This window comes from Crinia signifera, chromosome 4 (assembly GCF_055691185.1).
Source record: "Crinia signifera chromosome 4, ASM5569118v1, whole genome shotgun sequence".
In the NCBI taxonomy this organism is placed as follows: domain Eukaryota; kingdom Metazoa; phylum Chordata; class Amphibia; order Anura; family Myobatrachidae; genus Crinia; species Crinia signifera.
Genome location: NC_139220.1, coordinates 75,183,057 through 75,208,530, shown reverse-complemented (window position 1 = coordinate 75,208,530; position 25,474 = coordinate 75,183,057). Strand labels below are relative to the sequence as shown.

General features: G+C 43.8%; 1 protein-coding gene and 1 pseudogene across 3 annotated transcripts in view; one reads left to right on the top strand and one right to left on the bottom strand.

Annotated features, from left to right (window-relative positions):
• LOC146074104 (syncytin-1-like) overlaps window positions 1-25,474 on the top strand; it is a 124,317-nt gene that overhangs the window by 56,994 nt on the left and 41,849 nt on the right. The window lies entirely within an intron of this gene.
• LOC146076335 (U2 spliceosomal RNA) lies at window positions 19,354-19,490 on the bottom strand (annotated as a pseudogene).

Sequence of the window (25,474 nt, the reverse complement as noted above, 5' to 3'; positions counted from 1 at the left end):
AAATTATATATATATATATATATATATATATATATATATATATCTCTATCAGGGTTGCCGACTTGCACAAGATCCTCTCCGGGAGGAGCCCGGAGAGGAATCTTTCATTACGAGTTTGGGGGCGGGGCTTGTCGTTGACGTCATTAAGCCCCGCCCCCATTACGGCAAATAGGTGAAATATCTGATTCCATGGAGGGGGCGGGGCTAAAATGACACGATTGTGCCATTTTAGCTCCGCCCCCTCCTCTGAGACCCGCGGATTGCGGCATTTTGGAGACTCCCGCAAATAAATATATATATATAGTGAACTATCTGAGTTACCGGCGTTGCTTGGTTTGGTTGTGCAATTAGCATTAGTTGAACTTTATCCTGCTTTTATTTATTTATTTATTTTTTAACCTCTCGCCATGCCCATTGTGTGACCGGCTTGCACCTGTCTGTGTGGGCTCCCAGATCTGACCACATGTTTTTTTTTTTTAAACCTCATGTCCTCTGCCCCCTTGGTGTTATGCAACTCTGCCATATCTTGCTTCCCTGACCCACTTTGTGTAGTGGGTGGACCCCTTTTTGGTCCCCAGGCAGGGTCGGATTAGTGGTCTAAGTGGACATGAACCTAATGTGGACTCAATAATGTCCTCTACCCCCTCTGTGTTATGCAACGTTGCCATACCTTGTTTTCCTGACCCACTTTGTGTAGTGGGCGGACCCCTTTTTGGGCTCACCGGGTGCTAGGGTTGCCCTACCCCCACAGTATTTTTTTCCAGATTGTAAATATTATGTGTACCAAGTATGGTGTAAAGTGCTCCAGGCATTCCAGAGTTATGCTGGAATAATATATATATATATATATATATATATATATATATATATATATATATATATATATATATATATATTGTGGACTGTAGCAGCCAGGGTGTCATGGATCATATTTTGTTCCTTTTATCTGTAATCTCTTTACTGGTCATTGCTCTTTCTGAACTTGTGTATTAAAGGATGACTTGGGAAGTCATGGCGGAGATAATGTATTTTTATTTTTAATGCATGTGAAAACTGTATCTTCTTTCACATCTCTCTTGATGCTGTGGGAACTAGTTTTGATGCAATCAGGCTGTTCTACGGGTTTTCACAAATTTTAAATGCATTGAATTCGATGGATATGGGGAGATGTATACCACGGAGAAAGCCATAGCACTATCCAATCTGCTCCTGTCACTATACAGGCCATGGAGGAAATGTATGAGAGTAAAGAATGTTAAATGTATGTCCCTGCTTTACCCATTCTCATGGCATATCAAGGCTAAATATCCCTCATGTTTGACAAGATCAGTTTCCAAAGAGTGAGGGGGAAATGTACTAACGTGAATACGCATGAAATAGGCGTATTCATATAAAAAATTATGCCTGTTATGTGTATTCGTATTTACTATCTCAAAAATACATCAATTCATATTTGTATTCATAGCACATTCGTATTTATATTTATTTATATACCATTAGGTCGACATGCATTTAGGTCGTCATGACTTAAGCAGGACTGCCGCTAGAAATGTTGGGGCCCGGAACTGACCTTCAGTCCGGGCCCCCAGCAGCACAGCGGCACAGCACACCCCGCACGCACGCCCCCACCCCCCCACCCCCATTACGTACCAGCACCAAGCAGCGGCGGCAGCATCGGCATCTCTGTCTCCCTCCTTCACGGTCCGGAGTGCACACTGCTCAATGCAGCGTGCAGAGCGCCGAGCCCCTCCGTGTCCTAGGCTTGGCACTCTGCAGGCTTCACTGTACATTGTGCATGCCTAGATGGGGTCTGCCGGGTTGGGGAGGCCCGGTGGCGGGGTGCGGGGGAGGATGATCCGTGCCGCTGGGGGGCAGCTGCCCGGGCTCCTCCAGGGGCCGGGGTCCGGGACAGCTATAACCACAGCACCCCCCTGTCGGCGGCCCTGGACTTAAGGTCCACATGCAGGAATGTCGACATGGGTTAGGTCGACAGGGTCATTAGGTCGACATAGGGTATTTTGCTGTTTTTTGAGCAAAAATGTCCCGACAGCAGTATTTCATCCACTAGGGCATGGTGGGAGAATAAAATAGTGTGCCGAGCGTAGCGTAGCAGTGGTATGTTTCGGTGTCCATGTCGACACAACATGTGCTGACAAGCAGTATTTCATGCCCGACCATCAACTAGGGTGTGGTGGAAGAATAAAATAGTGTGCCGAGCGTAGCGACGCACCGTGCCAGAAGCATGGAGAGAGTAGCGAGCCATACAAGGGGACGTGATGCTATGTTTTGGTGTCCATGTCGACACGACATGTGCCGACAGGCGATATGTCATGCCCTACCATCCACTAGGGCTAGCGCAATGAGCCATGCGAGGGGACTTGGTGCCACGTTTTAGTGTAAGTGTTAGTGTTTAGTGTTGACTGTGTTGACATTGTGGTTAAAGAAAAAAAAACATGTCGACTTTTTCAATGTTGACCTAACCCATGTCGACTCAGTGAACCCGTCAACCTTACCCATTACCCTAATGACCCTGTCAACCTTCCTGCATGTTGACCTTAACTCATGTTGACCTAAATGCATGTCGAACTAATGGTGTCGACCTAATGCTTGTCGACCACAATGCTGGTGACCTGATGATCCATACACAGAATATGAATAGGAATCACCATTCAAAAGAATGGTGATTCCTAATTTACTAAGCGGCCGCTAAGTAGCAGTAAACGGACGCTAAATACAGCCAAATACGTATGGAAAATACACTTCATTTTCCAGGCAAATTTGGCTTTAGCTTGCATTTGTCAGTTAGATCCGTGCAGGCTTCAGTGTAAAAAAAGAGAAAAATAAGTAAATAATAAAAAAAAAAACGTGCTGTGCCAGTGCCCCCTTTCCCTCTGTCTATTCAGCACTGCTCTACTAAGTAGTGCAGCGAGTGACAGGGGTACTCCTAATCGCAGGTAGGACAGTTCCAAAAAAGGGACTGTTTTGCCAGACAGATGGGAGATATAAATGATGTATGTTTGTGTGGATATATATACAGCTATTGGATTATCCGGCACTCAGGTGGTAAAAACATCTGCTCACGGTGACCTTGCCAAGAAAATACACACAGACGGACTCTAATAGAGTTATGGCCGGCACTCACGAGAGGTAATAAAACTCAGAACAACTATATGTTGTGGTCAATGTTTCTGAGGCGCTCTATTGCCTCTTTGGTTAGGACATCAACTTAAACAATGAACAAATAATATTTGTATACCTTACCGATAGAAGCCCCACCATCATCTCCTGCACGCTGTCCCGGACAGGGGTCGCGATGACGTCACTTGGGTGTGTCCTGCACTGACATCCCATCTGACACCCCTGGGGGCGTGCCAGGAGTTCACACAAAACTCATCACCTTGACAACTGTAAACAATACGCATTATATACATTAAAAAGCATTCAAACTTAGTATTAGGGACCCACCAGAAATGAGGTCACCGTGAAGCTGCTTGGTGGGCAAATATTTCTTGGCCAATGAATATACCAAGAACCTCTATTACTGATTGATTTGATTAATAATCTGGAGTGTGCATCTGCACCACATGTTTTTCTTTGCAGAACTACAAGTCCCAGCATGATAGCACCTCATGTAAATCGGGTGTGAATTCTAAGACACACCCCCCCCCCCCCCCCCCCATATACATTAGAAAGCAATATATTACTATTTGAATCTAGTACAGGGCTGGGCAATTGCGGCCCTCCAGATGTTGATGAACTACACATCCCAGGATGCTTTGCATTAGTTTTGCTATGTGGCCATGCTGAAAATGATGCAAGGCATGCTGGGATGTGTAGTTCATCAACATCTGGAGGGCCGCAATTGCCCAGCCCTGATCTAGTAGAATGCATAATCAATAAAAAGTATATCTATGCAGGTAGTTAATGCTAATAAAGAAAGAGACAGATGATTACATATAAGCATTAATAATTTAAGGGGTAAACATGATGGCCTTACGGGACATAGGTAGAGGATTTTTGTACAACTATAAAATATATCACTTATGATAGTAAAAATGTAGTATATTTGCTTACATGTTCCTGCCAAAAACAATATGTAGGACTGACTTGCCGCAAATTAAAAGAACGTATGTTAGAACACCTTCGGAATATTTGTAGAGGCCTGGCTACCCATAATGTATCGGCCCACTTCTAAAAAAGACCACCAATGCAACACCACAGATTTGGTATATTTTTGTGGAATTCGTAAAATAAAAGGAATTTGGAGAAAGGATATTATGAAGGAATCTTTAGCACAGACCGAAATGCGGTCTATATTAAATTATTGGGCCTGATTCTCTGTGCTTCAAAAGTGATAAAATGGAGAGTGATAAACAGCCAGCCAATCAGCCCCAGTCTTTGACATGGCAGGTAGGAGCTGATTGGCTGGCTGTTTATCACTCTCCATTTTATCCCTTTTGAAGCTTAGAGAATCTGGCCCATTATCTGGTGTTAATCCTCTTCTGCTTGCATAGTTTTTGTGTTTCACTATATTTTTCCCTTTTCATTGTGGTGCATTTTATTATAATTTTTTATTATAATTATTTGGGCCCCTCTAAAATTCTATTTATTATATTATGACGTCGCTCGGTACCGCCCACAATATGGCGGTGCGTTCCACTCAATTATGGAACGCACTTGCCAGATTCCATATAGCTGGGTGGACTTTATAATAAACTTGACTCTGCCCGGGTGTCATTTCCTCCAATATGGTGGTGCATTCCACTCATAATGGAATGCACATGCTCAGAGTTTATCTGGGCGTCTCTCAATGTCCGAACGGCTCTCGTGTCATTTCCCCCAAAATGGCGGTGCGTTCCACCGGCAATGGAATGCACACGCTTTGAGGCGGATCATCTTTCTACATAGAATTTGCCTCTTTTGATATTTCTATCATCTATATTTGTTCCACCACTATCACTAATGTATATGCATTCATTTATTTATGTGCTTTATTATTTAAGTACAGCATCACTCTTATAACTTCCGCCGGAAGTACCCTGCGTTCCATTCATGCCATTTTGCGGGTCAAAGTGGCGTGTATGAACTTATATAGTATATATTTATTGTTTTGAAGTTTTTTTATAACAGTATATTTATTGGCATTAACTTTATGAATATTACCATGTATTTTAACAACCTGTAGCAATGAATTTGTCAACTGGTAATGATTTGCACTGCTAATCCCACCCAGGAAGGGGTGGGGAGTATCGATGGGTATATAAAGGAGTCATTGAGCTTTCACTCTCACACCCTGAGGAAAACTTTTTATGGTCGCAACGCGTTGGTGGAGAGATTTGGGAACCCAATGACTACAGACCTGTGTCCAGGAACTTGGTAACACTTGTGGGGAATCATCAGTCCAGAGTTGGCTCCCCCTTTATATTTTGCAATAAGTGATACTTGTTCCATCTGTTCCTAGGCCCAGTTTTTCTTGTCATTGATTCCTTTTAATGCAGAATTGGGGGTATATTGCGCTCTACCTGCTAGGTGTGCGTGGTGCTGCTTGATCCTAGGGGTTGTCCAGGACCCCTTAAGTACAGATAGATTGGATAGATGGATAGCGCACTCTATGTGTGGTGTGTGTTTGGGAGGGGGGGTTTGGGGATGGGAGATGGGAAAAGGGAGGGTGGGAAAAGAGTGGTGGGGAGGTACAGGGTGGGTGGTAATGTTTTCTAAATGACAGTCAGGAGGATGGAAGGTAAATTATAAGATATTTATTTGTAACAAAGTAATAATACAAGCGGGTGCTCCGCTGGGAATGGTGTCGACACAGTCCAAGGAGCAGTGTCGGTAAAATGTCGATGCACACTTCACTGTCCCTATAGGAGCCCTTGGATGGATTAGGATGCCAACAGGTTCCCTTTTACCATATGTCCTAAAGGGACATATGTCTCCTATCGAGATACAGTGTGGTGTGGAGTCTCTGTATGAATTGACAGCGTGCTGGTGGTGAGGAGTCCCTTGGGAAATCAGGGTGCCAACAGGTACCTTTAAACCATAAGTCCAGCGGACTTATGTCTCCTCCAATGTCTGTGTGCTGTTCAATTTAGAGTCTAAAGTAGGATGGTGCAATACAGTGCAATACAGTTCTGCAGGGATGGAAGCAGGTAATTAGCGGCGTCCCGCACCTTGTTCCTTACCCTGTTCGTTGATGTTGTACGGACGTCCTGGGCTCCCTGGGAGTGCCGGGCGATCCTGTGTGTATTGCGGCTGATGCAGCGTGGTGTGCGGTCTTTCCTCCGCTCCTAGCGGGTGCCGGGTGCCGGTCTGTGGGACGCGGCGTGTCCCGGCGCGCTGTGGTGACGTCAGCGTCTCGTGCTGGCACAGAGGTGGCGGAGGTGAATGAAAGGTGTGTGGAAGGCAATAGACGCCCGTAGATGCTGTATGGGTCCAACGCGTTTCAGCTCTAAAACAGCCTTTGTCAAGGATAATTTTTGTAGGTATAAAGAGGGTTTAAGTAGGGTATGGGGGTGGGTCCAGTCTGTGACGTTGGTGGGAGTGTCTCACGTCTTGCGTGCTGTCATGGTGATTTGTGATGCTTGTTGGTTAAAGGTCAGCAGTGCAATCTGATGATCTGACTGTGTCGACACCATTCCCAGCGGAGCACCCGCTTGTATTATTACTTTGTTCCAAATAAATATCTTATAATTTACCTTCCATCCTCCTGACTGTCATTTAGAAAACATTACCACCCACCCTGTACCTCCCCACCACTCTTTTCCCACCCTCCCTTTTCCCATCTCCCATCCCCAAACCCCCCCCTCCCAAACACACACCACACATAGAGTGCGCTATCCATCTATCCAATCTATTGATTCCTTTTAAATTATTTTATATAATAAAAGTCATTTTTATCCCTTAAACTGAGCCATATATACATTTATTGGACACATCAGTGAGTTCTGGAGAACCCAGGATCAGGAGATCCATAAAGAAATCGCTACGGGAGTGACATCATCTATAGAAGCGTAAGTTGGGTACGCCCACTTTATCCCTGAATTTTCATATTTACAGTTGATGATATCCGTAATTCATGATAAAAGAAGATAGAACGTATGTGTACAGAAAAGATACCTTTATGAGAGGAATCCACTTTTTTGAAGTGTGAGTACTGTACGCATCTAGAACATCCTACCCGTTATAAAAGATACCGTTATATATAGTATTTACTCCACTTATGTGTGAGTACGGTACGACAACGAATACACAGTCCTCTCTGCAATAGAATTTTTCAATTATTTAGGACAACTACACCATATCCTTTTTCCTTTTCTTTCCCCTTTATATGTGGACATTCAACTGATATACAGAGAAAAAAGGAAAGAAGAAAGGAGAAATTTCCCTACAGAAAATATAAGGACTGTACAGTATCTACGAGCGCTGTTTGGTAATAGTGATAATTTTGTGGTAGCTTATGGACCTTGTTAGCCGGCAGGCAGCAGCAACCGACTGCCGTGTCAATATCTATGCCTGGGTAGGAGAGGACGCACATAGGGCCCTCGGTCTTGTCAGCGGCGACTGGTACCCACATGACCTCAAATATCCGGATGGGGGAGGATAATATGAGGGAACAGGTGTTGCTGTCTCCTGGCCCCACAAAGAGGAAGTCGTCCAGGTAGTGAGCTACCCCGCAGCACCCCGTATCATCCTGGACACACCAATGTAAAAAGGTGCTTAACTTCTTAAAGTAGGAGCAAGAGACAGAGCAGCCCATTGGAAAACATTTATCTAAGAAAACGCCCCCTTCTAGCTGAAAACCCATAAAACAGAATGAGTCGGGGTGTAACGGGAGGAGGCGGAAAGCGGACTCAATGTCCAGCTTAGCCATGAGTGTGCCCTGCCCCAAACTACAGACCAAACAGAGTACCTCATCAAATAGCTGATAACGCATGCTGCATACATCCTCAGGATTGGCGTCTTTAATGGAAGCCCCGTGGGTGTGACAGGTGCTCGATTAACCGGTATTTACCTGGAGCCTTCTTGGGCACTACGCCCAAAGGTGAAAAACACACCTTTGAAGGGCTCAGAGGAGAAAGGTCCAGCCATCCTGCCCAATGCCACTTCGGCCTGCACCTTCTGTCTTACCACCCCGGGGAAATCCACCGCTGACTTCAAATTCCTGTGGGCAACCACCCTGACCACCTGGGGAATGAGCATACTAAAACCACAACTAAAACCTCGCAACAAAAAACTGGCATCCTCCCAATTCGGGTAAAAGCGCAAACAGCGCTCCAACTTGGAAACCACTATGGGAGAGGGGGCCTTACTTAGAGCTAGAGCTGGCATCGCTGGGTGCAGCAGACTTGAAGGTTTTGGCAGGGTGATCGACTCCGCAATTCCTACATTCGTGGTGAAAACTGCATTTGGCAAGAGGACCTCATGATCTTGCGGATCAGCAATCCCAAATTTTGCAGGTGGTGGTATCCCAATAGCTTTATTGTAAAGCAGCAGTAACTGGATCAGAAGTCAGTCACAGTTATGGAGCTGGTTCAATGCAGTAGAGTGTCCAAATTGCATCCAATGTCCAATGGTAGTACTTACTGAAGCGTTTCATTGTCTACTGACATACACATACATATGTACCCCCCTGAGTAAATACTGCATTGATATATACAGTAGCAATAAGATAGATAGATAGATAGATCGATAGATAGATAGATAGATAGATAGATAGGTGCATGTTATAGATTAAACCTGTAGTTTATTTAATAGGAAAAGAAACAGAAACTAGCTGTTAGGAAGCGGGTAATACACAGCTGTCCCTAGTCTGGACCCTAACTCTATTATCCCCCTCAGTGGTCCATTGGTGCCTGTGGGCTAGTCTTTGCCTGTAACCGCCCCGGCTGTAAGGGCAAACTCCGTTGCAGCATGGACTTATATTGGAGACAAAGCACCAGTGGAGATCGTGAGGTGATAAGAGGAAAACCAACTAAAAGAACAAACGATACAAAACAGACTATAACACAGGGACTGACAGACTGGACAAAAGGAAGAGGAGTACAAAGGCAACAATGCCAGAAGGTGATACCGGATTCAATGAGTGTGGCCAAGTTAGCCTATGTGGACTGCAGCTCCCTGACAGACAGACAAGACGGACAGATGAAACGGCTGTAGTGACAAGGCAAAGCACGGCAGGGACACCAGGCTGCAGACCAGGCTGCAGCTCCTCAACCAACAGACAGGACTATGGCAGATCTCTGCAGGAAAGGAAAACACAGGCTGCAGGACAGGACAACACAGGCTGCAGGACAGGACTGAAACTCAATACAGACAGGATCTCTCAGGACTACGGACCAGGAACAAGACTGAAACCAGACTCTATAACCAGCACCCCAGTGCTGGTGTGAACAGACTATAAAGCCCACTATTGAGCACACAAGCCACGCCTGAGCAGCCTGACAGAACACCCTAGCTACAGGTCTAATTGGAGCAGCTGTGCTGCACAGGCTGCAATCCCATAGATACAAAAACAAGGATAAGTAAATAAAGCAAAACCCGGAAGGCTAAATCCGGAGAGAACATACAAACAGAACATAAAAATACTTAACAAAATACCAAAAACAGGAATGAGCCACTCTGTGGCTCATAACAGTAACCACAGTATAACCCCATGAGATGTGCTGGTTTGGTGTCTCCTCATCTGCCACGTAGCAAATAAAACAGCTGAGGCTGCATGTCAGAAGATCCACTTATTATATGTTATCAATTGTGTTTTCAAATTACCTGTCATTTTTAAAGCTATTATATCTCAGCCTTTCTATGAAGAACAACTTGTGCAGAATGCCAGACAATGATAAGGCAGCCAGAAAATGGTATAGTAAGTAATAATACAAGTGGAAACTGATCGTCTCTGTTTATATTATATAGGAGCAAATCTCCTTCTTGAAATGAAATGATGAGGCTCTTGTGATAGATTATCCTCAAAGTGAGATTGGATTGTGTAAGGAGCCAATTTCCCAAATTCCAAAGAAGCAGAGAATAGACAGATTTCTTTGAAGTTGAAGATGTTTTATTCACTCTATTGTGATTAGCCTATAATATTTAAAGAATACATTAAATGAATGTCTATCAGGCATTGGAAATATGATTCTGTAAACTCTATTTTTACCCTTCTTAGACTAATGTCGTCATTACCTTATTATTTAACCCTTTGAGTGCCAACATCTCTGTGAGAGATGTGAAAAATATCCACTAAATGCCAACGTTGCTCACATTTGTTATATAAATCCAAATAAAAAATGTTGTGTGCAAATATATTATATTTTTATGTAAGGTAAACATTACAGGTCATTATAATGAATAAAAAAGTTTGCTTGGCAATTTTTAGACCTATTTTGACAAATTCACTTGGCACTCGAAAGGTTAAGCATATTTCTGCATCAATATTTAAAATAGAATCCCAAAAAGTACAGATGTCAAACTGCACAGGCAATTACAGTAGATTGCTATATACAGTATGTGATTGGCTACAGATTACAGAAAATTATGTCATCCTGATTTACATTTGTTGTGGGAGGTACTGTAGGCCTTTTATAGCCTCAAGGATGACACAATTCACTGTGAATCAGATAAAGGGGTATTGTTACACATTTCAGACTGTAATTACTGTGCTTAAACCCGACTCTGGCCCGGGACACAGAGCATGGGTTAAAGCATCACAAATGGGTGATGACTCAGGGAATTCCCTTTTACATTGGACCCAGGTATTCCAGTGACTCAGATATTCCAGCATTCATTGGGAGATTGGAGATGTCCCTGGCCATACCTGACAACATGACCCTCTCCAGGAAGGACACATTGCTCTGCTCCTGCGCTTTCCTCTTAAATGTATGATTACCGTCACCTGTGTTGAAGCATCTTTCTTAGCAATTAACCTGTTCAACACAGGTGATGGCAATCGTACATTATGGGAAAGTCCAGGAGCAAAGCAATGTGTACCTCCTGGAGAGGGTCATGTTGGGAGGTATGCCCTGGCTATTGAATATTTTTTTAGGGACCCAGGTCGCACCTTTCATACTTAAGCTGGGTCACCTGCCTCAGTTGCAAATGCTGGGAAAAACTCTTCTAGTGAGCAGCGTCATGGACAAGGGACTTTCAACCAGGGTAGACCATTTCAAATATAAGCCAGACCTATGGGATTTAGGAGTATGTCTGTAGGCGAGCACTTAGGGTGTGCATAGGCACAGTCTGATATTGCCCACCCCCATATGCATGTGACCTTAAGGGGCCCTGGCATTTAGGCAAATATTATTTGCCTTGTCAGTCTTGTGTTTATTGGCTGTCGGGCCAGGAATGCAGAAGCAGCACTGTCCCCTAACTCCTCCTCTCCTGAGGCCAGGATCTATCATACTTAGGGTCAGATGTATCAAGCTTCAAAAAGTAATAGAATGGGGAGCAATAAACAATGAGCCAATCAGCTCCTAACTGCCAGGCTGGGTTTGAAAAATGACAAGTAGGAGCTGCTCGGCTGGTTGTTTATCACTCTTTATTTTATATTTTTTTAAGCCCTTAAGGAGTTAATGTCAATGCTCACAGTCACTGTTGGTTAACATAAACCGCTAGTAGTGAGCCCAGGCTCTGACTTGCCAGGACTACCTTGAATCTGCTTAGAAAAAGAAAGGGGTGTGTGATAAGGGGTACTGTAAACTGTGACGATGGTTCGAGAATTGTCAATCCTCAGAATATACAGAAAAGGAAAAAGTAAGAATATTGAACCAGCACTGTATTTATTTACAGAATATATTATCTATAAAGATGGTTTCTTTCAATAAAAAGATTATTTAATATAAAGATTATTTAATACACAATTAACCAGACAATAAATTCATAAAATAATCCTATGGCACATTATGGCAATTACTCCTATATCACGGAACACATGAATTTGTCTGGAAGGGATTGTAGTAAATGTAAACATACAAAACAGAAGTGAAATGACCCAAAGCGTTTCATCTTATGTCAAGACTTCATCGGGGGTATGTTTCTTCCAATAATAAAATAGTGGTGTCTGCAGTCAATACATTGGAGTTATTGTAAAAATAATTGTTTCATGTACCTAATAGATAAAAAGTGAACCAAAGACAAGAAATTATGAATTAACTTAAAGTGCCGGCCAATACCTCAATTAACAAGACTTCTAGGGAAGCTGTCTGCAAATTGAATTTGATTCTCCCTCTTCCCAGAGTGTGAGCGTCATGTCCGCCCCTCTCAATGTATTGACATCGCCGCATCGTAACTTCCACTTCTTCCTTCCTCCTGGAGTATGAGCGTACATCACTTCCGACCCCTCTCAATATATTGGCAGCGGCGTGTCACTCTGGAACTTATGTTACTTATGCCCTTCAGGCTTTAAGGGCGCATCAGTTCCTTCTTAGATGTAAATTCGCAAGTATAGCAAAACGGTATTGGTGCAGCAATTTTACATTCTAGAAGGCTGCTTTTTTGCATAGGCAAATGCAGGAGGGTTTTTTGTTTGCCCTCCTTCTCTTGGCAAGTGCCGTATATTATGACAACAATAGCACTTGTAAATAATATGAATAGAGCTGCTAGTGTCCCAGCTTATTCTACCTCATTTACTGTATGTGTGGATCTGAGTCCTCAAACATTGCAGTGGACCGGAGAGCAGCTGCCAGGAGGAAGAGACTTAGAAAGTGTGAGCTTAGAAAGTGCAAAACTGGTTCTATTATGTTTGTGTATTTATTTATTTATTATGATGTTTAACCTTTTCCTGACCACTTATCTTATTTAAATGTTTGAAACAACCTATACTATAGACTATATATACTGTTAAATATTAATACTGTATTCCATGCAGTATATAAAAATATTAAATTTCAGGGCTGTTACTGCTCCCTCAAACTCCCGTACCTACTCCAATGTGCTGCAGAGAGGAAGAGTTTGGATTACATTTGGAGACCCTTTTAAAAATCCTGCATTTGCCACTGTTATGCCCTCTTTATTTTGAATTGACATTCCTTCTAGGCAAATCATTTTTTATTTACCACATAACACAGACACAATAGGTTACATAAAACTATTAAAGTAAAGTTATATGTATATAAGTGTATATAGAATTTATACTTAAAAAAATGATTTTTTTTTTAATACAGATGGAGTGCGCCATCGCCAGCCCCCGCCAGCCGTTGGAAGGGGGTGGGCGCGCACTTGACGCGCGAGTGCCCCCCTCCGACGGAGCTCCCCACCACCATTCACCACTTCCCCCACCACCATCGCTGCTCCCCACTGCCGCTCTGAACCCCCCCAACCCTGACCATCTCTAGATCTATATTCAATCCTTTTGAAATCAGGGTTCCCATATTGAATATTATTCTACTTTCTTCTTTTGTCAGAAGATATTCTTGGTCGTCGCCTCTCCACGGAAGACCTATAAACTTGAGCGTACCTGGGTCACTACTGTGTGTCTCCTTATAATGTATGGGGATACTGTGATCATCCTTCCTATTACGGATATTACAGATGTGTTTTTGTAATCTAATTTTCTTTTTGTTTTCCCAATGTATTGGAAATCACAGGGGCATTGTAGTATATATATCACCCCTGCGGTATGGCATGTAATTCTCTCCCAAATAGTATATTGTTGCTTATTTCATGTTGATTCAACTGTTTTTTTAATTTGTAAATTATTATTCTTTGTTCTTCTGTACACGTGCCGCGTCTGTAAAAACCTTTCGTCTGTAATTGTTTTTTGAACTGACGTTTCTGTGGGTTTCAAATGACTCCTGATAAGGCTTCACATTTAGTGGTCGATCTGCTGCTTGGCACAACATTTTCGACCTTTGAACCCTGAACCCCCAACTCGTCCCCACCCCCCTGCCACCTTCACAATTGCCCTCAGTCTCCACGGCATAGCAAGCATAGCTGCAGTGCCTCCTGGCAGCCTATAGGCAGCTCTGCATACACATCATGTTAGTGTCACTAGCGTCTCAGGCTCCACCACCTGGTCCTGAAGCTGAAACCTCCCAGCAGACAGCAGTTAGGCAAGTAGCAAATACCTCTCACACACCTCTTGCATGAGGCTGTTCAGCAGGCGCGGTACCGGTGATGATGTCAGCAATGGCGCATGTCCAGCTCATCATCTGGGTATTTTTCACAAAAAATTCTTGCCAGCTCTGTCCCTGCACACGATAATTAATACACACTTGCAATCTATTCAAATACCAGAATGTGGATTGGGGTGATTTTATCATATCTGCATCTAAAATGCCTCTACGCAGGCATGTCCAAACTGTGGCCCTCCAGCTGTTGTAAAACTACATATCCCAGAATGCCTTGCCATAGTTTTAGCATTCCCTAATAACAAAACCCTGGCAAGGCACAATGGGATTTGTAGTTTCACAACAGCTGGAGGGCCATAGTTTGGACATGCCTGCTCTACAGTTAGGCTGCTAGTACACATTATGCACCACAGTACCCCCAATTCACATTATGACATAAAGGGGAAATTTAATAGGATGAGAGATTCAGAAAGTGAAAGATTTGGTACGCAATCTCCAGTTTTTTTAAAGCGGCAATCATTTTCACTGCAAAATCAGTTTGATTTTGCAGTGTAAATGATTGCCACTTTAAAAAAAAGGAGATTCTATTAAATTTCACCCACAGTGTCTCCAATTCATATTATGCCACATTACAGTGCCCTTTCCCCACCCTTAATATAATGCCAAACTATAGTGCCTTTACTTCATATTATGTAACATTTTTGAGCAAGCCCATCTGTTCATTTTGTATCACATTACAATGATAAGGTCCAGTAGCATAGCTAGATATATTGTAGGCCCCAAGGCAATCATATGTAAGTACCTACAGTATGTTTTGCCTAATGGGAAAATGCATATAACACTTGTTTCTTTAACAGGGAAGCTGGGCCCCTCTCAGCTGTGGGCCCCATAGCAGCTGCACTCCCTGTACTTATGGTAGCTACATCCTTGCACACAGCTTTTAGATGTGATAAAGGCCTTGATGCTTTTACCACTGCACATACCCTTAGCAATTTTATTTTACTTCTCATTAGTAAATTATAGAAATCCTAAATGTTGTATTTATCATTCTGGATTGTGAAACAACTGTAAATGAGATAAGTAAATGCCATCTAGATTTTCTTTAACCCCTTCCTGACAGAGCCAGTTTTTGCGTTCCTGACAGAGCCATTTTTTTCAAATCTGACATGTTTCACTTAAGTGGGGATAACTTTTTTTTGCTTTTACTTATCCCAGTGATTTTGAGATTGTTTTCTCGTGACACATTGTACTTCAAGTTAATGGTAAATTTGGGTCGATACAGTCTGTGTTTTTTTGTGAAAAATACCAAAATGTCGTGAAAAAATGGAAAATTTTGCAATTTGCAAAATGTCACATTTTCTGTTTGTGAGACAAATAAACATACCACTCAAAATAGTTAATAACTAACAAAGACCATATGTCTACTTTATGTTGCAATCATTATTTCAACCTCCTTTTCATTATTTTGGACACTAGGAGGCTTCAAATATGAATAGCAAATTCTCAAATTTTCAAGAAAATTTCAAACTCTGATTTTTTTAGGGACCAGGTCAGTTATGATGTGACTTTGAGTGACTTGTATGTGAGACACCCCCATAAATGATGCCATTTCAAAAACTGCACCCCTCACAGTATTCAAAACAGCATTTTGGAAGTTTGTTAACCCTTTAGGTGTTTCACAGGAATTAAAAGAAAGTGTAGGTGAAATTTCAAAATTTCATTTTTTTTGCAGATTTGCAAATTTAATACATTTTTCTAAGGAACACAGTAGCTTTTACTAGAGAAATGTGACTAAAAATTGATTCCACCAATTCTTTGGTTTTCATAAATATCCTATATGTGGCCCTAGTGTGCACGGTGACCAAACCACAGGCTTCATAATAGAAGGAGCACCTACTTGATTTTGGAGCCTCCTTTTTATGAGATTATTTTTTAGGCACAATGTAGGTTTCTAGGCACCATAAGATGCTAAAAGTTAGGTACCCCCCCACAAGTGACCCCATTTTGCAAACTACACCCTTCAGGGAATTCATCTAGGGGTATAGTGTACATTTCAAACCCCCAGGGGTTTCACCAATTGTGGTACAACTGGGCAGTGAAAATGAAAAAAAATTATTTTTCATTTTCACAGCTCAGTTGTATCAAAATTGGTGAAACCCCGGGGGGTTTGAAATGTACACTATACCCCTTGATGAATTCCCTGAAGGGTGTAGTTTGCAAAATGGAATCACTTGTGGGGGGGTTCCACTGTATGGGTGTTTCGGGGGTCATTCAACCAGAATCTGTGCTGCAAAATCCAAAAATCACTCCTTCCCTTCTGAGTCCTGCCATGCACCCAACTGGTATTTTTTGGTCACACATGAGGCATTGCCGTACTCGGGAGAAATTGGGGCACAGATTTTGGGGTGCTTTGTCTCCTTCATTCCTTGTGAAAATGAAAAATTTTGAGCCAGATCTGCATTTTTGTGCAAAAAAATGTAATTTTTTACACAAAAATGCAGTTCTGGCTCAAAAAATTTTATTTTCACAAGGAATGAAGGAGACAAAGCACCCCAAAATCTGTGCCCCAATTTCTCCCGAGTACGGCAATGCCTCACGTGTGACCAAAAAATACCAGTTGGGTGCATGGCAGGACTCAGAAGGGAAGGAGTGATTTTTGGTGGTGGAATGAATGGTGGGTGCTATGTCGCATTAGCAAGACCCCCGAAGCACCAATACAGTGGAACCCCCCCACAAGTGACCCCATTTTAGTCACCAGCTTTGGGAGGGGGGCTGGCGCTGCGGCTGGCGGGGGGGTGGGAGGGGTGCTGGCGCTGCGGCAGCCGGGTGGGTGGGAGGGAGGGGGGCTTCCGGGTGGGAGGTGGCGAGGGGCTGGCGATCGGTGGTAATCGGTGCGGTATATACACACACACATATATATATATATATATATATATATATATGTGTGTATATATATATATATATATTTATATATATACATATATATACACACACATATATATATATATATATATGTGTGTATATATATATATATATATATATAAATATATTTTTTCAGTGCATATATTTAATTTTATAACTTTTTCTGCAGCTTGATGCTGCTGCTGCTGCTGCGGGGGGGAGGGGGGAGGAGGGCAGCGCTGCGTGCGCTCCAGACGCTCCGGGGGAGCTGCTGCTGCTGCCGGGTGAGTGCCCGGCGGGTTCGAGGGGGGGCTGCACATCGGTGGTGATCGGTGCTGTACTTGACAGCACCGATCACCACCGATCCCTGTGTTACCGAGCGGCTTAGCCGCCGGTAACACAGGAAACGCTGTGAATGGCTGTTCAGATTTGAACAGCCAATCACAGCGATCGCTGACCGGGGGGGTCTCTAGACGCAGTGACAGTTAGAAGTCATGACGTACATGTACGTCAAATGTCGGGAAGTACTTCCCGACCATGACGTACATGTACGTCAAATGTCGGGAAGGGGTTAATAATATGTATATTCTATTTAGCTTTGATTAGAGCAAATATATTCAAATACTTTATTTTCAGTTACACATGAGAAAACCTGTGAAATAAAAACCGTGGATAAAAGATAAAGATGTCTGACAAGAAACACATCATTAAAACCAATTTGATCATACTGTTAAATTAAATAAGTGTTTTTGACCTTGGCTTGAACTCTGTCATTTGATACATTATCACTAGTGAATATGTTTTTTCATATTATGTTTATAGCAATCAAATTCAAACTAAAAGTAATTACATGACATGCAAAATCAAATTAAGAATTAATTTTGTATACCCTTTATTAATAAAATGCCTTTTTAGATATTTTTTTGGGGGGGGGATTTACATTAATATATTTAGAAAGAAATATTGAATATTCATTGCTTGAAACCATATTTGGTTAATCAAATTAAAATTCTGTTTGTAGTATTTATTATTACCATTTACTTATATAGTTCCAGCTTATTGTGCTTTAAAAATACCCAGGTGGAGATTTACTTATGGGGCCTACACACGGGGCGATTTCAGGGCATTTTCTAAGCGATCTCACTGGATCACTTAGAAAATGCCCCAACATTGGTCTGTGTGTAGAGGCCATATTGATAGCGATGCATGGCCCCACACGAGTCATTAGGTCAACACTGTTGTGTCAACATGCTGGAAGGTCAACAGGTGTCTAGGTCAACATGACAGAAGGTCGACATGAGTATAGGTTGAGAGGGAACAAGGTCGACACATGTGTTACATCAACATGGATTAGGTCGACAGTCAAAAGGTCGACATGGGGTTTTTCACAGTTTTTTTTTTACCAGAATGTCGACACAGTTGTTATGGACATTGTTTTAAGTGCGCTCGGCACACTATTTCATTCTCCCACCACGCCCTAGTGGAAGGGTTAGGGCGGGTGGGTCCTCTGCGCCCAAGCTTGGAGAGACCCTGGGTAGACTTCATTCTGCCTTGCAGCTCGGGGTCGCCCTCAGGGATCGCAGCTCTCCCCTGAAGGAGAGAGCTTTGGTACGTGGGGAGTGGGTAGCCCATAAGGGTCATACACACAGCCCAGAAAATGTGATTAAACTAACGAAAAATAGAAAATGTGAACAAAGTGACAAATGTGAGAAGGAAAATTAATAAATAAGAATAGAGACCCCAGCCAAAAGCCCGCTGTGGGGGTGTGAAAAATTGTCCTACCCCAGCCAAAAGGCCCAGGGTGAAGACATGAAGCGCTAAACTAAAGGGAGAGTGCCCACTGCAGGTGCCATACTAGTGCATGGTGTACAAGCTCACCAGTGCAGGGTTCCAGCACCTCCAAGTTTCCCCAGGGGCACAGTACAAGCTTGAGTTCCAGGCAGTCAGCCAATCAGCATCCGATCAAGTGTTTCTCTGCTCCACCTAGGGTGTTTTTTAACCCCTGGCATGGGAATGGATACTCCACTGGGCTTTTCCATTGACTCCCTTGAGGGTTGAGGCCCCCTCGGAAGATCAACCTACTCAGTCCGAGAGTTTCACGCATCCCAAGGTTAAGGTACTAAGCTGGGCTTTTTGCTGACTCCCCATCAGAGGCTATGAACCTCTGGAATGGGAGCAATCTACTCAGTCCCAGCATTTCCCCGCTCCTTGGGAATGGATACGGGACTCTGCTTTTTGCTGTCTCATTCTTCAGGGGCTACAAACCCTGTCAAGAGAGCCACCTACTGGGCCCAGTGTTTCTCCCCTCCCTTACCAGTGGAATTACAGAAACAACACCTCCCAACATCTGGCAAAGGTGAAGGAACTCAGCCAGACTTTTCTCTGTCCCGATCATAAGGGGTCCCATACCTTCCACACATTGAAGCAGTTACTCAGTCTAGCCTTTCTATATTCTTCTGTCAGGGGCCAGGCCAAACCCACTGATAATAACAGAAACTACACTTGATCTTAGCCAAAAGGCAGAGAAGCAAAGTGTGTGTGTGTGTGTGTGTGTGGGGGGGGGGGTGTCTGGCTGCAGGGAGGAAAAGTTAGTGTTAGGCACCTGGAAGGGGGGTTAGGTTTAGGCCCTAGCAGGGATAATTAGGGTCAAGCTGAAGGGGTGGGTTAGGCTGTGGGCAGGGGGGTTAGGGGGAGCAGGGGGAGGGTAGGTAGGGTCAGTATTCTGACTGCCAGCATCCTGTCTGACGGTCGTCCGTATTTGACAAAACAAGACTTGTCATTGAGGAGATGCTCCAACCACAATTTGGCCCTTGTCAATGTTGCAAAAGATCCTTACACTTGCCCATTTATTTTCTCCAAATAAAAAAAAATATACTGTATATATTATATAATAGCAGAATCTACGGCAATCTCATATACATGTAGACAGTGGTCGAAGTGGGCTTGTTATACAACGGTATGGTATACCGCCACTTCTCCACTGTGAGTATTTCTTCTTTAAGTAATAGGAGCAGCGTCTGTACACTGCCTTTACTTTATGCAGCGTCGTGGGATGCAGCGCCGGCCGGGGGAAGGCATAGAGAGTGTGGCAGAGCTACACAGCATAATAGTGACAGACAGCGGTGCTGAGGAAAAATATCGTCCAGAGCGGTAGTGGTGTCCTAAGGCAGTGGAGGGACAGCGGCGCTGACTTTGGCCACAGACGGAGCTTGTTCCACGGCGGGAGGTGCAGTTATGCCACATCATCAGGGAGGCGGAGTCTGGGTCCGGAGAAGGCCGTGTCATTGCTGGGTGGCCTCAGTGACAGGCAGTGATCGGAGTACTTCCGCCCGTCGCCCGCCGCAGCTAAGCAGCGATCTATCTGCAGCATCCATGTCTGGCCAGCGGGACTGAAAGACAGCCCCCGCTGAGATTCTAAATATAATTAAGAGGTGAGGGAAGGGGGGTGGAGGTGAGGGGGAATCTTCACTGGCACTGGGGGGCACATGTATCTGGCACTGGGGGGCATTGTGTATCTGGCACTGGGGGGCACATGTATCTGGCACTGGGGGGGCACATGTATCTGGCACTGAGGGGCAATGTGTATATGGCACTGGGGGGCACATGTATCTGGCACTGGGGGACAATGTGTATCTGGCACTGTCGGGCACATATATCTGGCACTGAGGGACAATGTGTATCTGGCACTGAGGGGCAATGTGTATCTGGCACTGGGGGGCAATGTGTATCTGGCAATGCTGAGAGCACATGTATCTCGCACTGTAGGGGCATGTGTATCTGAAAAAGGGACCACGCCCCTTTATATGTGGCCACTCCCCCTTTTAAGTGACCACGCCCCCCTTCTCCGAGCGCGTGCGCGCATAATTACATCCTTAACTTTTGCATACCCCCACTTATAAATTTCCACTTCGACCACTGCGTGTAGATATAATAGATGGGTTAAACAGTTTAAGTAAGCCAAACAATAGAAAGCCATGTGGACTGAGATATAAATGTTGGTAAGTGTTATCTGTTTATGTATTCCTAAAGAAAATTGCTCCAGGCGATTGAAACATTCAAAAACCTCAAACCCTGTCTCCAAGCGTGTTTTTTTTAATCTGGAGTGCCACTGACCCTGTAAAGAGTAGGGTCGACAACCCAGAATTTACCACCTGGGTTGACCCTTTCACACTAAGAATTACCTATGGTATTCAGCAAATTACTGGGTTGAAAAGTTTTAACCCGGTAATTTGCTGCTTGGTGTGAAAGGGATATAATTGGTCGCTGGTCTCCGAAAAGTAGCAGCCGTGTAATCAGGTATGAATTAGGCCCAAAATGCACGGGACACTATATGAACTGTATTTTATACAACGGTAGCAAGATCACTTAGATGAATTCTTATATGTTCATAGGCAATAAATCATTGACAGTCATTCCTATTAAAGTCTACTGCCGTTTCTAAATGTATGTATCGCACAATGGTTAGATACTATATGTCTTTTCATTTTGACAAAGAGCAGATAAATCTGAAATGTATTCCATAAGAGTCATGCCTAGATTTATTACTACTGTCAGAATGACAGAGATATGGCCATAAATATGCACAGCAACAAAAATGTGGTTTAAATTAACTTTTTTCTTCAGATAAGCTTCGAATTAGAGATGTGCACCGGCCACTTTTCGGGTTCTGATTACCTTGAAGTTTTGGGTTCTAATGGGTTTTGGCAAAACACCTCCTAAGTGTTTTGTGTTTGGATTTTTTGGGTTTTGGGTTCTGATTTTTTGTTTAAAAAGCATAAAAACTGCTAAAATCACAGAATTTTGGGTTTTATTTTTTGCTCCTATGCTATATTAACCGCAATAACATTTATTTCCACTAATTTCCAGTCTATTCTGAACAGCTCACACCTTACAATATTGTTTTTAGGGCAAAAGGTTGCACCGAGGTAGCTGGATAACTATGATAAGCCACACAAGTGTGCGGCACAAACACTAGACTGATATGGCACACTTAGCATCCCCTCTAGGCTGATACTGCACACCTAGAATTACCCCTGGACTGATATGGCACAGGTAGCATCACCCCTGGACTGATACGGCACATTTAGCATCACTCCTGGACTGATACGGCACACTTAATAGCACCCCTTGACTGATACAGCACACAGCATCACCCCTGGACTGATATGGCACACAGCATCACCCCTGGACTGATAAGGCACATTTAGCATCACCCCTGGACTGATACGGCGCACTTAATAGCACCCCTGGACTGATACGGCACACAGCATCGCCCCTGGACTGATATGGCACACAGCATCACCCCTGGACTGATATGGCACACAGCATCACCCCTGGACTAATACAGCACACTTGGCAGCACCCCATGAATTATACAGAAGACTTGGCAGCAACCCATGAATTATATGACACATTTGGCTCACCCCAGGAATTATGCGTCACACATGCGGGCACCCCTGACCTAATACAGTACACATGGAATTATACGGCACAGATGGCGGCACCCCTGGACTGATACGGCACACATGGCGGCAGGCATGGAATTATACGGCAGACATGGCGACACTCCTGCAGTAAAAAAAAAAGAAAACTTTTATTCTTTTAATTAATAAAAAAAGAGCAGCACACCTGGAATAATACGGCAGACTTTAGTAACACCACTTGAATTATACGGCACTCTTAGCTCACCCCTACAGCACATTTAACAGCCCTTGGAGTAAAAATAAAAACACATTTTTTTTCTTTTCATAAAAAAAGGGCAGCTCCCCTGGTCTGATACAGGACACATGGGGGAACCCCTGGACTGATACGGGACACATGGTGGCACCCATATAATTATAAGGCACACATGGGGGCACCCCTGGACTGATATGGGACACTGGGCACCCCTGGATATATATACGGCACACATGCGGGCACCCCTGGACTGATACGGGACACTGGGCAGCACAGCTGGACTGATATGGCACACTTAACACCCCTTGCAGGTTAAGGGAAAAAACACCTTTTTTTATTGAAATAAAAAGCAAAAAACTTTTTTTTCCAGAGAGCCCCCCTTAAATGTCCCCCACAGTAGTCCCATGTAACAGCCCCCCTTTAGTAGTAGCCTTAGTAATGCCCCCTTAGTAGCTGTAACCTGTATAGTTTTCCACTTAGTAGTTCCCCTTTAGTAGATGTACAAAAGTTCCTGCACCATTAGTTCCCCTTAGTAAATGTACCTTTAGATTCCCGACTTTTACAGTTGTCCCCCTTGAGCAGCCCCACTCAGTTTATGCAGCCTCTATTTGATCCCCCATTAGTTGCCCCTCCTTAGTATATCCCCCCACAGTGTTTTTTTGTCCCCCATAGGTTTATATTCTGTGCAGACAGCACGGCAACATCCGTGCTGTCTGACTTCTACATGCAGAATGAAGATGGCGCCGGAGCCGGACCTTTTATAGAGATCCAAATCCGACGCAGGATGATGACGTTTTGGCCTCAATTTGGACTCCTGAAAATGGCGGGACCCGGCGAACTCCTCAGATCTGTCTTTGGATAAGGTAAGTTCGTGGGGGTTCGGATCTCTAGGATCCGAACCCGCTCATCCCTACTTCTAATGATCATATTCTCTCATTCTGTTATATACTGTACATAGCATCCTACTTTCTAATGCATGAGTGCTTGTAAAAAAGCCATACTGCACTCCGACATTCTTCTCTGCACACTAAAATCACATAGAGGTTATTCTAATTGGTTCGGTCCCTTGCGTGTTCGCACCTGGCAGTGCGGGCAGGGGGTGTGGGGCAGCAGCCCCAGCCCATAGGAACGCCCAGTGTTTCATGGGCATTCCCATGGCAATGGGTTGGTGATGCAGGTGCGCAGGGCAGCCGAGAGGAATGCCGGGCCTCGGTAAAATGTTGGGGTGTGGCCTACGTGTGGGGGTGTGGGCACCTCCCACATGCTGTAGAAGTGTGTGCTGCTGTTGCTACCCGGGAGGGACGGAGGGGAAAGGGAGTGGTCAGACCAGGGCCCCTGTGGGGCCCCTCCAGCAAGCCTGAGCCCAGATAATTAGTACCCGCTCCCCCCCCCCTCTCGGCTGCCCTGCAGGTGCGGGGGGTGGGCAGCGGACAGCCCAGCATTACGTGTGTACCAGAATAAGGTCCACAGTGTAGCTTTGGGGGCCCATTCTAAGTGCAGCACAGTGATAGATAACATCGAAATAGAAGAGGACTGATACTCCAGAGTTTGCATGTACTGTATACTATATAACAAGTATTCACAGTTTTCTAAATACATTTTATAGTTCAAGATCAGTCTTTCTCTCTTAATATGAGGCCTCATTCTCTATGACATCTTCTCTGGAAACATCTCTCCAAGTCCATCCGTACTTCCCCAAGTTGAGTCCTGCTAAAATTACTTTCTACTAAAACCCAATTTATCCCTCATGATTAACAATTCCCTATCAGTATTATGCCACTTGCTCTTCCCTTTCTTTAGAAATATCCTCCTTGAGAAAACTGCATAACATCAATCGGTGCATGTGCATATAGGCACCAATGGGGGGGGGGGGATCTTTTGATCCATCTCCTGAAAAATATCTGAACACAGCAGCCCACAAGCTACAATTACCGAATGCCATCTTCAGATGTGTTAGCTTCCTGGGGCCAAGCAGCTCAGTAAATCGAACCACTAAGTATTCCCATAAAGACCCATGGGGGTTTCTTTTATGGCCAAAAATGGAGTAACCACAATGTTGGAGATATATGCTGTCCTTACTCATTGCTACATCTTAGGTATACTTTGATAAATATGCCCAGTATAGGCACAACTTTAGCACCCACACAAAATATACTTTTCTTTCTTTGTCAGAAGCTAGTTGAAGCCAATAAATATAAGACTACAATACTAACTGTTCTTGGGGATTTCCCTGGGGTTTTTTCTATTCTTTCTGGTGGCCATATTCCGGTAGATTTGCATATGTGCAGTTTTGACGTCCCTGGAAAAAGTGCTGACGCCATTTCACTGGAGACCTGCACATGTGCAGTACACTTTGGCAGAAAGCCAGAGTCTACTGCGCTGCCAGAGAGTAGGGGGCCCAGATGGAGCCTGCACACATGTTCCCTCCTCTCTACTTATGGAACATTTATCTTTATATGTCATATCCTTTCTCTATTAAGAATTCTAAGATTTTATTACCATTTCTAAAATCAATATGTCTGATATTAAATGATATCTGCAGATCCCAACATATTACCCACTGAGCTAACGATTGAAAAACAAAAGGACATGGTGTTATGCTAGAAAAAGCACATTGTTTCCCCAGCACACTGAATGATACCAGTAACCAGATTTAAAAACTACTGTCAGTCGAATTCAGAGATCTTGGTTACATATTTTGCAAATATATGGAGAAGCCCCCAAGTAAACCATCAAGGATTTTCTGTGTATTGGATCGCTATATCTTGGTGCGAGGTGCAGCATTCCAAAAATCAGCATAAGCCAGAAAGCCCAAGGAAGCACACCAGTGAAAAGACTAA